Source organism: Gorilla gorilla, chromosome 13 (genome assembly GCF_029281585.2).
Source record: "Gorilla gorilla gorilla isolate KB3781 chromosome 13, NHGRI_mGorGor1-v2.1_pri, whole genome shotgun sequence".
NCBI lineage: Eukaryota > Metazoa > Chordata > Mammalia > Primates > Hominidae > Gorilla > Gorilla gorilla.
The window spans coordinates 30,962,412-30,973,017 of NC_073237.2; positions in this window are offsets into that span (position 1 = coordinate 30,962,412).

Sequence of the window (10,606 nt, forward strand, 5' to 3'; positions counted from 1 at the left end):
TGTATGTGGATTCATCATTCATTGAAAAACCCCTGAAGAGTTAGTTAGGAAGTAACATATTTGATGTTCATTTTATGAAGGTCATTGTGGCTGCTGTGAGCAAGAATGGACTAGTGGGGAAGGCAAAAGCAGAAAAGTGGAAAGCAGTTAGCAGTTTACTGATGCAGTGCAAAGGACGTTGGCAGCCTGAACGAAGGGACAGAAGTTCACTGACTCAAGGGATATTTGGGGGCAGCATCAACTGGACAAGACAAAACATAGTCTTTTCTATAGGCAGTCCTAGGTCTGATGCCAAATCATAAAAGTTATTTAGTGGTGACAGAATGAAAATCTAGCGAAACATAAATTTAGTTGCATGTTTCATATATCCAAAAACTTCTTACTGCAAGAACTGCAACATTGCCTTCTCTGACCATATACAGGTCTAAAGTGAGGGGATTTATGCTACTAAGCGTAATGAAAAAGATATTAAAAAAAAAAAGTAGGTAAACATGTTTTCTCACCCCTAGGGTGAAACAACTTTGATGTGTGTACTACACTGTCTCCCCAACGCTCCCCACCAAGACTGAGCCCAGGCTGCCCAGAGGGGTACTCTGCCTATCAACCCGTCCTCTGCTGGTTTCCTTCCCATCCCTGTCTCACTTCTTCACTCTCCTACTGGTAATTCTTGGGATCATCTCCAAAGTACCAGCATTCCAAATCCTTGTGACACTGTCTGCTCTGGGGGAATCCAACCTAATGCACTCCTCCTATTTTCTAATGATATCATTTTATTTACTTTTTAGGTAAGTTAACCTCCTACTGCTTCCCAACTTCGTTATGTCATGGCACAAAGATAAAATTCTAATATTTGCAGAACACATGGGGGTAAATCTGAGGGGAGGCCTATGAGGAGCTTGGTGAAAAAAATTTCCTTATTTTTTCTTTATAATTATATATAATAATATAAATAAACAACAAAGTATTGGGGAAAATAACATTGATTTTGGCTACACATCCAAGTAAAATATTTTTAGATTTTTTTTGATGAGGAAATTGAGCATATTTCTGTAAATATAACCTTTATGACATTAAGGTTTCATGATAAAATAGCTATACAATTTCTGACTAAGATTTTTTTTTTTTAATTAGAGACAGGGTCTCACTGTGTTACCCAGGCTGGTCTCAAACACTTGGCCTCAAGCAGTCCTCCAGCCTCAGCCTCCCAAAGTGCTGGAATTACAGGTATGAACCACCACACACAGCTTCTGATTAAGATTTTTTTTTTTTTTTTGAGATGGAGTCTCACTCTGTCACCCAGGCTGGAGTGCAGTGGCACGATCTTGGCTCACTGCAACCTCCACCTCCCTGGTTCAAGCAGTTCTCCTGCCTCAGCCTCCCCAGTAGCTGGGATTACAGGCATGTGCCACCATGCCCGGCTAATTTTTGTATTTTTAGTAGAGATGGGGTTTTGCCATGTTGGCAAGGCTGGTATTGAACTCCTGACCTCAGGTGACCCACCCGCCTCTACCTCCCAAAGTGCTGGGATTACAGATGTGCACCACCGCGTAGGCCTGATTAAGATTTTTTAATGATAATCTTTTCAAATTCTTGGTAATCATACCTGTAATTGGGACACCAGTTGAGCAGTTCTGTTCTATACATTACAGTGTAAACATGATGAGGTATTCATAAACTACACCCTGTAAATTCACTTTAAAATCTTCCAACTATAATTTACCCTCTATTATTTTCAACTCCTGCTTTTAGGACTGGTTAACTTCTCCCACTATGTGCTGATTTCTTGAATCTAATTAACTCTTAACTCTTTCAAGGATCTAATTTTTAAGAGTTTAGGAGATGATTACTGTAATCCCAAGCACTGACATTCATATCATTGGTGGTTTGTGGAAAATTTTATTTCAATTCAGCAATGCTGATCTGTGTAAATCACAGATCTTATAGTGGTCTATCCTGAAATTTCTTATAAACATTAAGAAGAAAGGCACAGGAATGCCTTCTAACTTACTTAACCTGCCTTGCCTTCCACCACCTCTTTAGTCCCAGCCTTGTACCAGCAATATTGAACTTCCTACCCTTTCCCCCACCCCAATACATCAGTACATTGAGTTCCTTGATGTTCGTGCTATTCTTTCTGGAATGTTATTCTTTCTGGAATGTTATTCTTTCTTTTCTCCCTAATTCACTCTTGTCCCCTCCAATCCAATCACACTGCAACTAGAGAAAATATTTCACATGCCTGTAATCCCAGCATTTTAGGAGGCCGAGGCAGGAAGACTGCTTGAGACCAGAAGTTTGAGACCAGGCTGGGCAACAAAGTGAGACCCTGTCTCTATAAAAAATAAATAACTTAGCCGGGCATGGTGGTATGTGCCTGTGATCCCAGCTACTTGAGAGACTGAGGAAAGAGGGCTGCTTGAGCCCAGAAGTCCAAGGCTGCAGTAAACCATGATTATGACACTGCACTCCAGCCCTCCAGCCCAGGTAACAGGGCGATACCCTGTCTCTAAAAAAAATAATAATAAAGAAAAGAAAAGGGAAAAAAAATTCAAAACACAAACAAACCTGATCATGTCACTCCCCTGCTTAAATCCTTTACCAATGCTCATCAAATTAAGAATAAACTCCCTTGTTTGGTCAGTTTTACAGAAGTTCTTGTCCATCTCTCTAATCTCATCTACCACTCTCTCCTTGCCTATTTGCCCAAACACAGGGCCTTTCCTTCAATTTCTTGAACCCATTCAGTCAAGAGTCCTGGGTTGAAACTTAGAAAACTTCTCTGGCTACTTTAAAGACTGATGGGGCTGCCTTCTGCACCATCTCCAAACCATAAGAACCTTACGGTATCCGGGCCCTCAATCTCACAATCACAGATAGGCAATAGTAGTTCCCAGAACAGGAGGGCCTGGGCTCTTGGCACTGTCAGACCACCTCCTCTTACTAGTCAAGTGGGAGAGACATGGCTATAGGAGCCCACACGGATACCCACATCCCACAGTCTCAGGGTCTTGGCCTCCAGTCAGATGAAACCAGAGCAGCTCTAGCTCTCCATTGGCTGCATTCATTCATTCATTCAACTCTGAGCAACTCCTACATGTCAGGAATCACTCTAGGAGCTGGGGCTACCACAGTGAACAAAACAAAGTTCCTGCATTCGCCAGGCGTGGTGGGTCACACCTGTAATCCCAGCACTTTGGGAGGCTGAGGTGGGTGGATCACCTGAGGTCAGAAGTTCAAGACCAGCCTGGTCAACATGGTGAAACCCCGTCTCTACTAAATATACAAAAATTAGCCGGGCGTGGTGGCGGGCGCCTGTAACCCCAGCTACTCAGGAGGCTGAGGCAGGAGAATCGCTTGAACCCGGTAGGCAGAGGTTGCAGTGAGCCAAGATCATGCCATTGCACTCCAGCCTGGGCAACAAGAGTGAAACTTCGTTCCAAAAAAAAAAAAGTTCCTGCTTTCAAGGATCTTACAGTCTAAATGGGTGAGGCAGATCATAAGAAAAGAAAGATACAGGTCATGTGAGGATAAATGCTATAAAGAAAAAACAAGTGGGATATAGAAAGTGGTGAGGATGGCCGGGGGTGGTGACTAACGCCTGTAATCCCAGCACGTTGGGAGGCCAAGGCAGGTGGATTGCCTGAGCTCAGGAGTTTGAGACCAGCCTGGCCAACATAGTGAAACCCCATCTTTACTAAAAAGTACAAAAATTAACAGAGCGTGGTGGTGCACGCCTGTAATCCCAGTTACTTGGGAAGCTGAGGCATGAAAATTGCTTGAACCTGAGAGGCAGAGGTTGTAGTGAGCTGAGATCGTGCCACTGCACTACAGCCTGCGTGACAGAGTGAGATTCCGTCTCAAAAAAAAAAAAAAAAAAAGTGGTGAGGATGTCTTGGTAGTGTGGGAGGCCTCTCTTGAGCACAGACCTGAAAGAAGAAAAAAGTCATGTGGATATCTGGGTGAAATGAGAAACCATTAAAGGATTTTAATCAGTGGAGCGCCATATATTTTTTTTTTTTTGAGATGGAGTCTTGCTCTGTTGCCCAGGCTAGAGTGCAGTGGCACGATCTTGGCTCACTGCAACCTCCGCCTCCCAGGTTCAAGGAATTCTCCTGCCTCAGCCTCCCGAGTAGCTGGGATTACAGGCACCTGCCACCACGCCCGGCTAATTTTTTATTTTTAGTAGAGACGGGGTATCACCATCTTGGCCAGGCTGGTCTCGAACTCCTGACCTTGTGATCCACCTGCCTCGGCCTCCCAAAGTGCTGGGATTACAGGCGTGAGCCACCGTGCCCGCCTGAAGTGCCATATTTTTTAAAAGGTTACTCTAATTATTTTATGGCACCAGAATCTTAAAGAGAGGGAATGGTTTCCAATTCTGCGTTTCTTTAAATGTATCCATTCATCAAACACTTAGAGTGCCTTCTCTGTGTCACGCAGTGGGGTCCATGTTGAATCAACAAGCCAGACACAGCCCTTCCCCTTAAGGAGCTTTCAGTCTACTGAGGACAGCTGCAGCACACGCTCACCTTTCACAGCCTCAGTGCTGAGCCGTTCCACTCTCCTGAACCTGCAGTCTCCTTACTGCTAGTCTTTCCAATATTGCATTGCTGCTCTTTCTCCCACTTGTCTTTCTTACTGCACTTCAGACTGGACGTCCAGTGGCATTTTCCTGAGCATGGTTTGGTTCCTCTTGACAACAAATTTGAATGTCTACACATTTACACCATTCAGACAACCCCGAGACACTCCTACTTTGTCATTCTTTTCACAAGCAAAGCTCCAGCTCTCTATGTGAAAATAATACGATTTCAACAACTGTCTTCACCATACGTTTAACCACAGTAAAACTTCTGCTTTCATAGAATAATATTGCTCCTAAATTATGAGGCCTATAACAAAAATTTTAACCACCCTCCAAAGGGCTTTGGTTCACAAGAGACCTTACTTTTCACCTGTATGACTTCTTGGATATTTTAGAGAGAGAGGATATAGCATACATGATTAAAGAAAAAAAAAGAACACAAAATTTTTTAGAAAATGTATACTTAGCCTTTCTCTCTGTAGTAGCCAATTACTTTAGCAGATCTAATTGATTCTCACCTTTCAGAATTCCTACCCTTGCATAGTCCCCTTCCACATTGACTGGACTTGGCTGAGTGACTGGCTTTTGCCAATGGGACATTATCAAGTACAATGCAAGCAGAGCCTTAATAACTGCTTACACATTGTGGCCTATCCTCTTGGGGTGCTCCTGTTCAAAGGATCCAGCTGCCATGCTGTAAGAAGCCCAACTTAGCCACATGAAGGAGAGGTCCCAGCAGAGCTCCCAGCCAGTAACAGTCAGTATATGAGTGACCCAGCTTGGAAGTGGGTCCTCCAGCCCTAGGGAAGCCACCCTAGCAGTTGCTACACAGAACAGAGATGCACTATCCCTGCTAAGCCCTGCCCCAACTGCGGAATTCTGATTAAATAAATGATTGCTACCTTAAGTCACCTATTTTGAGGGCAGCTTGCTAAACAGCATTAGATAACCAGAACACTCGCTTTTAAAAAAAGGGTGGGGGCACTATTCCTACCACGTTCTGGAAGTCATAAGATTGTCTGAAATCTGGGTCAAGGCTCAACTTCCTAATAGAAGAGTTGCCTTATATACTTGTGTAAATGTTAATGTCTGTGCCCCACTCATTCATAAGCTCCATGAGAAAAGGGATTGTGTCTGTCACAGTCAACATTGTTTTACTGACCTAGAAAAGACCCTGACATATAGTAGGTACTCAATCAATATTTTAGTAAATCAATGTAATGTTGATTTACTAGCTCTACTATTTCCTCTGTTTGAATAGGATAATTTCTATGACCATTACTATTAGCAAACATTTACTAATGTTTATTTATGTGTGGATACTCTTCTGCACACCTTGTACATGTTAACTCATTTACTCTTCACAATAACTCTATGAGCTAGATACTATTATTATCCACTTTTACAGACAAGGAAATTGAGGCACAGAAAAAATAAGTAACTTGTTTGTGGCGGGGCCAGGATTCAGTTTCCAGAATTTGTATTGTTAGCCACTACAATGCCTTTCCCAGTTTCCTGTCCTAGATCTGACAGTGCCATTGCTGTTGAAAAAAAGAAAAAGGTAAAGTTACACAGCAGATGAACAGTTATCTTCATCACAACTTCTTCACGATGAAGACAACATCATGACTAGGCAGGTAGGAAGCTGCTCATGGAGGGCCAGGCGTGGTGGCTCATGCCTGTAATCCCAGCACTTTGGGAGGCCAAGGCGGGCAGATCACAAGGTCAGGAGATTGAGACCATCCTGGCTAACACGGTGAAACCCCGTCTCTACTAAAAATACAAAAAAATTAGCCGGGCATGGTGGCAGGTGCCTGTAGTCACAGCTACTCAGGAGGCTGAGACAGAATGGTGTGAACCCGGGGGGCGGAGCTTGCAGTGAGCCGAGATTGCGCCACTGCACTCCAGCCTGGGCGACAGTGCAAGACTCCGTCTAAAAAACAACAACAAAAAAGACCAAGCTCCTGCTCTAAAATGCCTTTTCAATGTCAATGATAACAGGGAGATGAAAGAAATGACAGGCGGGGGCAACCACCAGGAAGAAAGACTTTTACATCAGGCCTCACCCCTAGGGCTCTAACTGTGGCAGCTAAAAATAACTGAACTCCAACCTATGCACTCAACCCAACTCCATATCCCAACAGGAGTGTAAAGAGACCCTAGTCAGTAGCTGCTAATTCAGTGCAGAGTCCCTTTTAATGCTGATACCACTGTGGCTTGTGCCTAGGTCTTCCCAGTGCTCAGCACAGAAACTGATGGCAAAGGCCTACTCTGGCACCATTACCAGCCCTGCCTCTGCTCTGAGGGACAACCTGGATGTAGGAGTCTAACCCAATAGCACTCATAAGGTTACCTGAGGACTGACCTCTCAGTCTGGTAAGTACAGGACTTTCTTGATGAACCACCACTACCACCACCAGCAAGTGTGTATGAACAAAGACCCCTGGCCTCACTCCAATATTTGGAGAAGATGTGGGAAATTTAACACAAAAATATCTAAAGGGCAGTTTATTAGAAATCATGGTAGGTGGTAGAAAATGGCAGTTTAACCCAACAGTAGAATAAATATTCCATAGCTGTACCACTTAACAGCTTAACAAAAGGATGCATAGCTGGGGAGCAGCAGGACATCCTTAACAAAAGGATGCAGAGCTGGGGAGCAGGACATCAGGTCTTGGTAATCAGGGGAGCCGCCCTAAAGGGGGCCCTTAAACTGGGTCTTGTCCGTTAGACATTCACTCAACAAACACTTCTTGACACTTGCTATATGCCAATTACTATACTAGGTGCTGGAGATAAAACATTGCTAAGCCATGATCACCAAGACAGTCCTCCACCCTAGTAGTATTGCTGTAGCTCAGCAAATTGCCCTTTGTTGTGCTGCCATCAGAGGCATCCCTCTGCACTGGTCACCCGGTCAGGGATACTGTCAAGGACACTGCTCCTCACATAACACAATGTGCTCTTTATAAGCATCCCTGGGAGACATTCCAATCTGATCTCCATTCTAGGAATAGTTTTACTTCTCCAGAGTACTGGATTGATGTTTTATCTTCAGATACCATGAATTGTAGGACCAATGAGGTTGTCAGTTTAGAGACAAATTCATGGCCCAGCTTAGCAAATGTGAAGGTCATTCTTGTATGCATTTTAGCTTTGTCTCTGGTTCCATTTTGTTACTACCCGTGTTTTTATATTTTTCATTCTCCACACTTTTAATGTATGGCATCTTGGGGTATATTGTCTCTGTTTGTTGTATCCTTGGAAGTGGCTGTAAACCCTTCTGGAAGAAAGCACTGCCTTCAATGTTTATAATACATTATACACATCTGCATAAATGCTATGACGGAGGTGTGTACACTGCGTGATGTGGGAACACAAATGATAACGCCTTATAAATTATCAAAGGCATTAGAGAAGATCTTGCATAAGGGTCATTGCCTGAGTTGTATTTTTTCTTTTCTTTTTTTGAGACGGAGCCTCACTCTATTGCCCAGGCTGGAGTGCAATGGCGCAATCTCAGCTCACTGAACCTCCACCTCCCGGGTTCAAGTGATTCTCCTGCCTCAGCCTCCCGAGTAGCTGGGATTACAGCCGCACACCATCATGCCCCGCTAATTTTTGTATTTTTAGTAGAGACAGGGTTTCACCATGTTGGCCAGGCTGGCCTTGAACTCCTGACCTCATGATCTGCCTGCCTCAGTCTCCCAAAGTGCTGGGATTACAGGTGTGAGCCACCACGCCCATCCCGTATTTTCTTTTGTTCTGTGTTTTGTTGAGAATGTCACAATACACCAATCTTAAAACAAGGTTGCTGCCACAAGCATGCAAGAAAACTTTTTTTTAATCTTACAGAGTAGATCTTGGTGTCATATCATGGGCTTATAGGACACACTGAAGTTGTTTATAACTAATCAAAGCTATTTCCATGAGAGTTTCCTTTCATCAGTTTTTTTCTGACAACAAGATTATGGGGCAAAACAATTCACATCCGCATCTGAATTTTTGTGCAGGGAAGGAAATTCAGATAAAATATCAAACTTAAGTTAGAATACATTTGACAACAAGGTGAGGTGAAGAATTAAAATAATTATCTAGAAGATGTATATACACAAAATGTTATCAACTGAATTTTTTTGAATAAACGATGCCAAATAGGATCTAGGAGTTTGTATTATCTAGACCAAGAGTCTGAGATTTTGAAGGGCTATTAAAAGTCATTTTGTTCAGTCTCATATCTGTGCAGCAGTATTCTTCCCGAATTCTTTCCACTTTCCAGGTATATTCCCAACCTTGTAGTTTCCCGTGATGGTGTGATTTCCTGTGTGAGAACAGGGTGAGAGAAAGTATTGTTGCTGACACAACATCTGAAGTGTGCTGAACCAGCAGATAATCTCTCAATACACTCAATTTTAGCTTTTTTTCTTAAGCGTTTTAGCCATGTAAAAATTCATTTCAACAAACAGCACAGAGAAGATCTCAAGAAATAGGTCAGGATCTCATAAATGAGCAATCCAGTTTACAAAAAAGACAGCAATAAATATGTTTACTGCATATCCTTTCACTCTTCGGTAGTATAAAACATTAGAACCATCTTCCTTTAGGTTTAAAAAAATAAAAGAAAGAAAAAGTAAACTGAATGTACCTCACGACTTCTTTCGGCTTTCTACCAGGCCTGGAGCTTTAAAGACAACACTATTTTGTCTCTGTATTGAGGAAAATTGTGGACTTTTAACTTAGAGTGACTAAATAGAATGCATTACACTCCCCCCCCCCCATTTTTTAAGAATTAAAAAAAGCATAAAAACAAAACTATCTGAAAAGTACTCACTGCTAAGAGGAAAGTCTACTCTGAGCTCAGCAATTAGGCACTCTGATGTTAGAGTAGGGCAGCCCAGGCAGGCAGAAAAATCACCGGACTGTGTAGTGCTGGGCTGGACGTTCTAAGAGGCCAGGAACCATCTCCGCTTTTTCACAACTATATGCCCAGTACCTGGCACAAATTCTGGCAAAATGCATATTCATTCATAATTTATTGAGTACCAACTCTGTACCAGGCAGTGTTCTAGATGCTTGGGATATATTATAAAACAAAACAGACAAAAATCTTTGCCTAAAAATAAAACTGTTCCTCTATTCATAATACTTTGAACCAAATGTTGGGGGTGGAGGGGCTTGAAACCAAACAATTCTCTAATTCTCTGCAGATACTAACTGGGTATCCTACAATTTAATTCAATGTGGACACTAATTATCCAACATTATTGCACATCCCACAGGTTAAGGGCTCAGTCTCACAAGACTACCTCCAACTTAAGATACCAATAGCAAGTCCAGGGTCTCCTGTACTTCTGATAGACTGGCTATGAATCGGGGTGTCTTCATCTATTTGAGCTGCTATAACATGCCATTAACTGGGTAGCTTACAAACACCAGAAACTTATTTCTCATTTGTGTAAGCTGGAAAGTCCAGGATCAAGGCACCAGCTGAATGGGTGTCTGGTGAGGGCCTGTTTCGTGGTTTGTAGACAGAGCTGTGTCCTCACATGGCAGAAGGGACTCACAAGCTCTCCTGGGTTTCTTTTGTAAGGGCACTAATCCCATGACGTAGTCACTTCCCAAAGGCCCCATCTCTGAATACCATCAACTTGGGGATTTCCAATTTATGAATTCTGATAGGACACAAACATTCAGACCACAGCACAGAGGTTCTCACAACTGCCTTAGAGTCAATAATTTGCTAGAACAGCTCACAGAACTTAGAAATAATTTTTACATTTCTCAGTTTGGGGAAGGGATACGGACCTTCAAGGCCCTCTCCGGGAGCTCAATCCTTCCAACACCAACCTGGAAGCTCTCCAAACCCCTTTGGTTAGGGTTTTTTTTATTGAGGCTTCATTATGTAAGCATGATTGATTAGGCCATTGCCCACTGGTAATATCCAGCCCCTTTCTCCTCCCTGGAGGTCATAGTGTGAGGCTGAAAGTTCCAACCCTCTAATCACTTGGTTAGTTGCCCTAG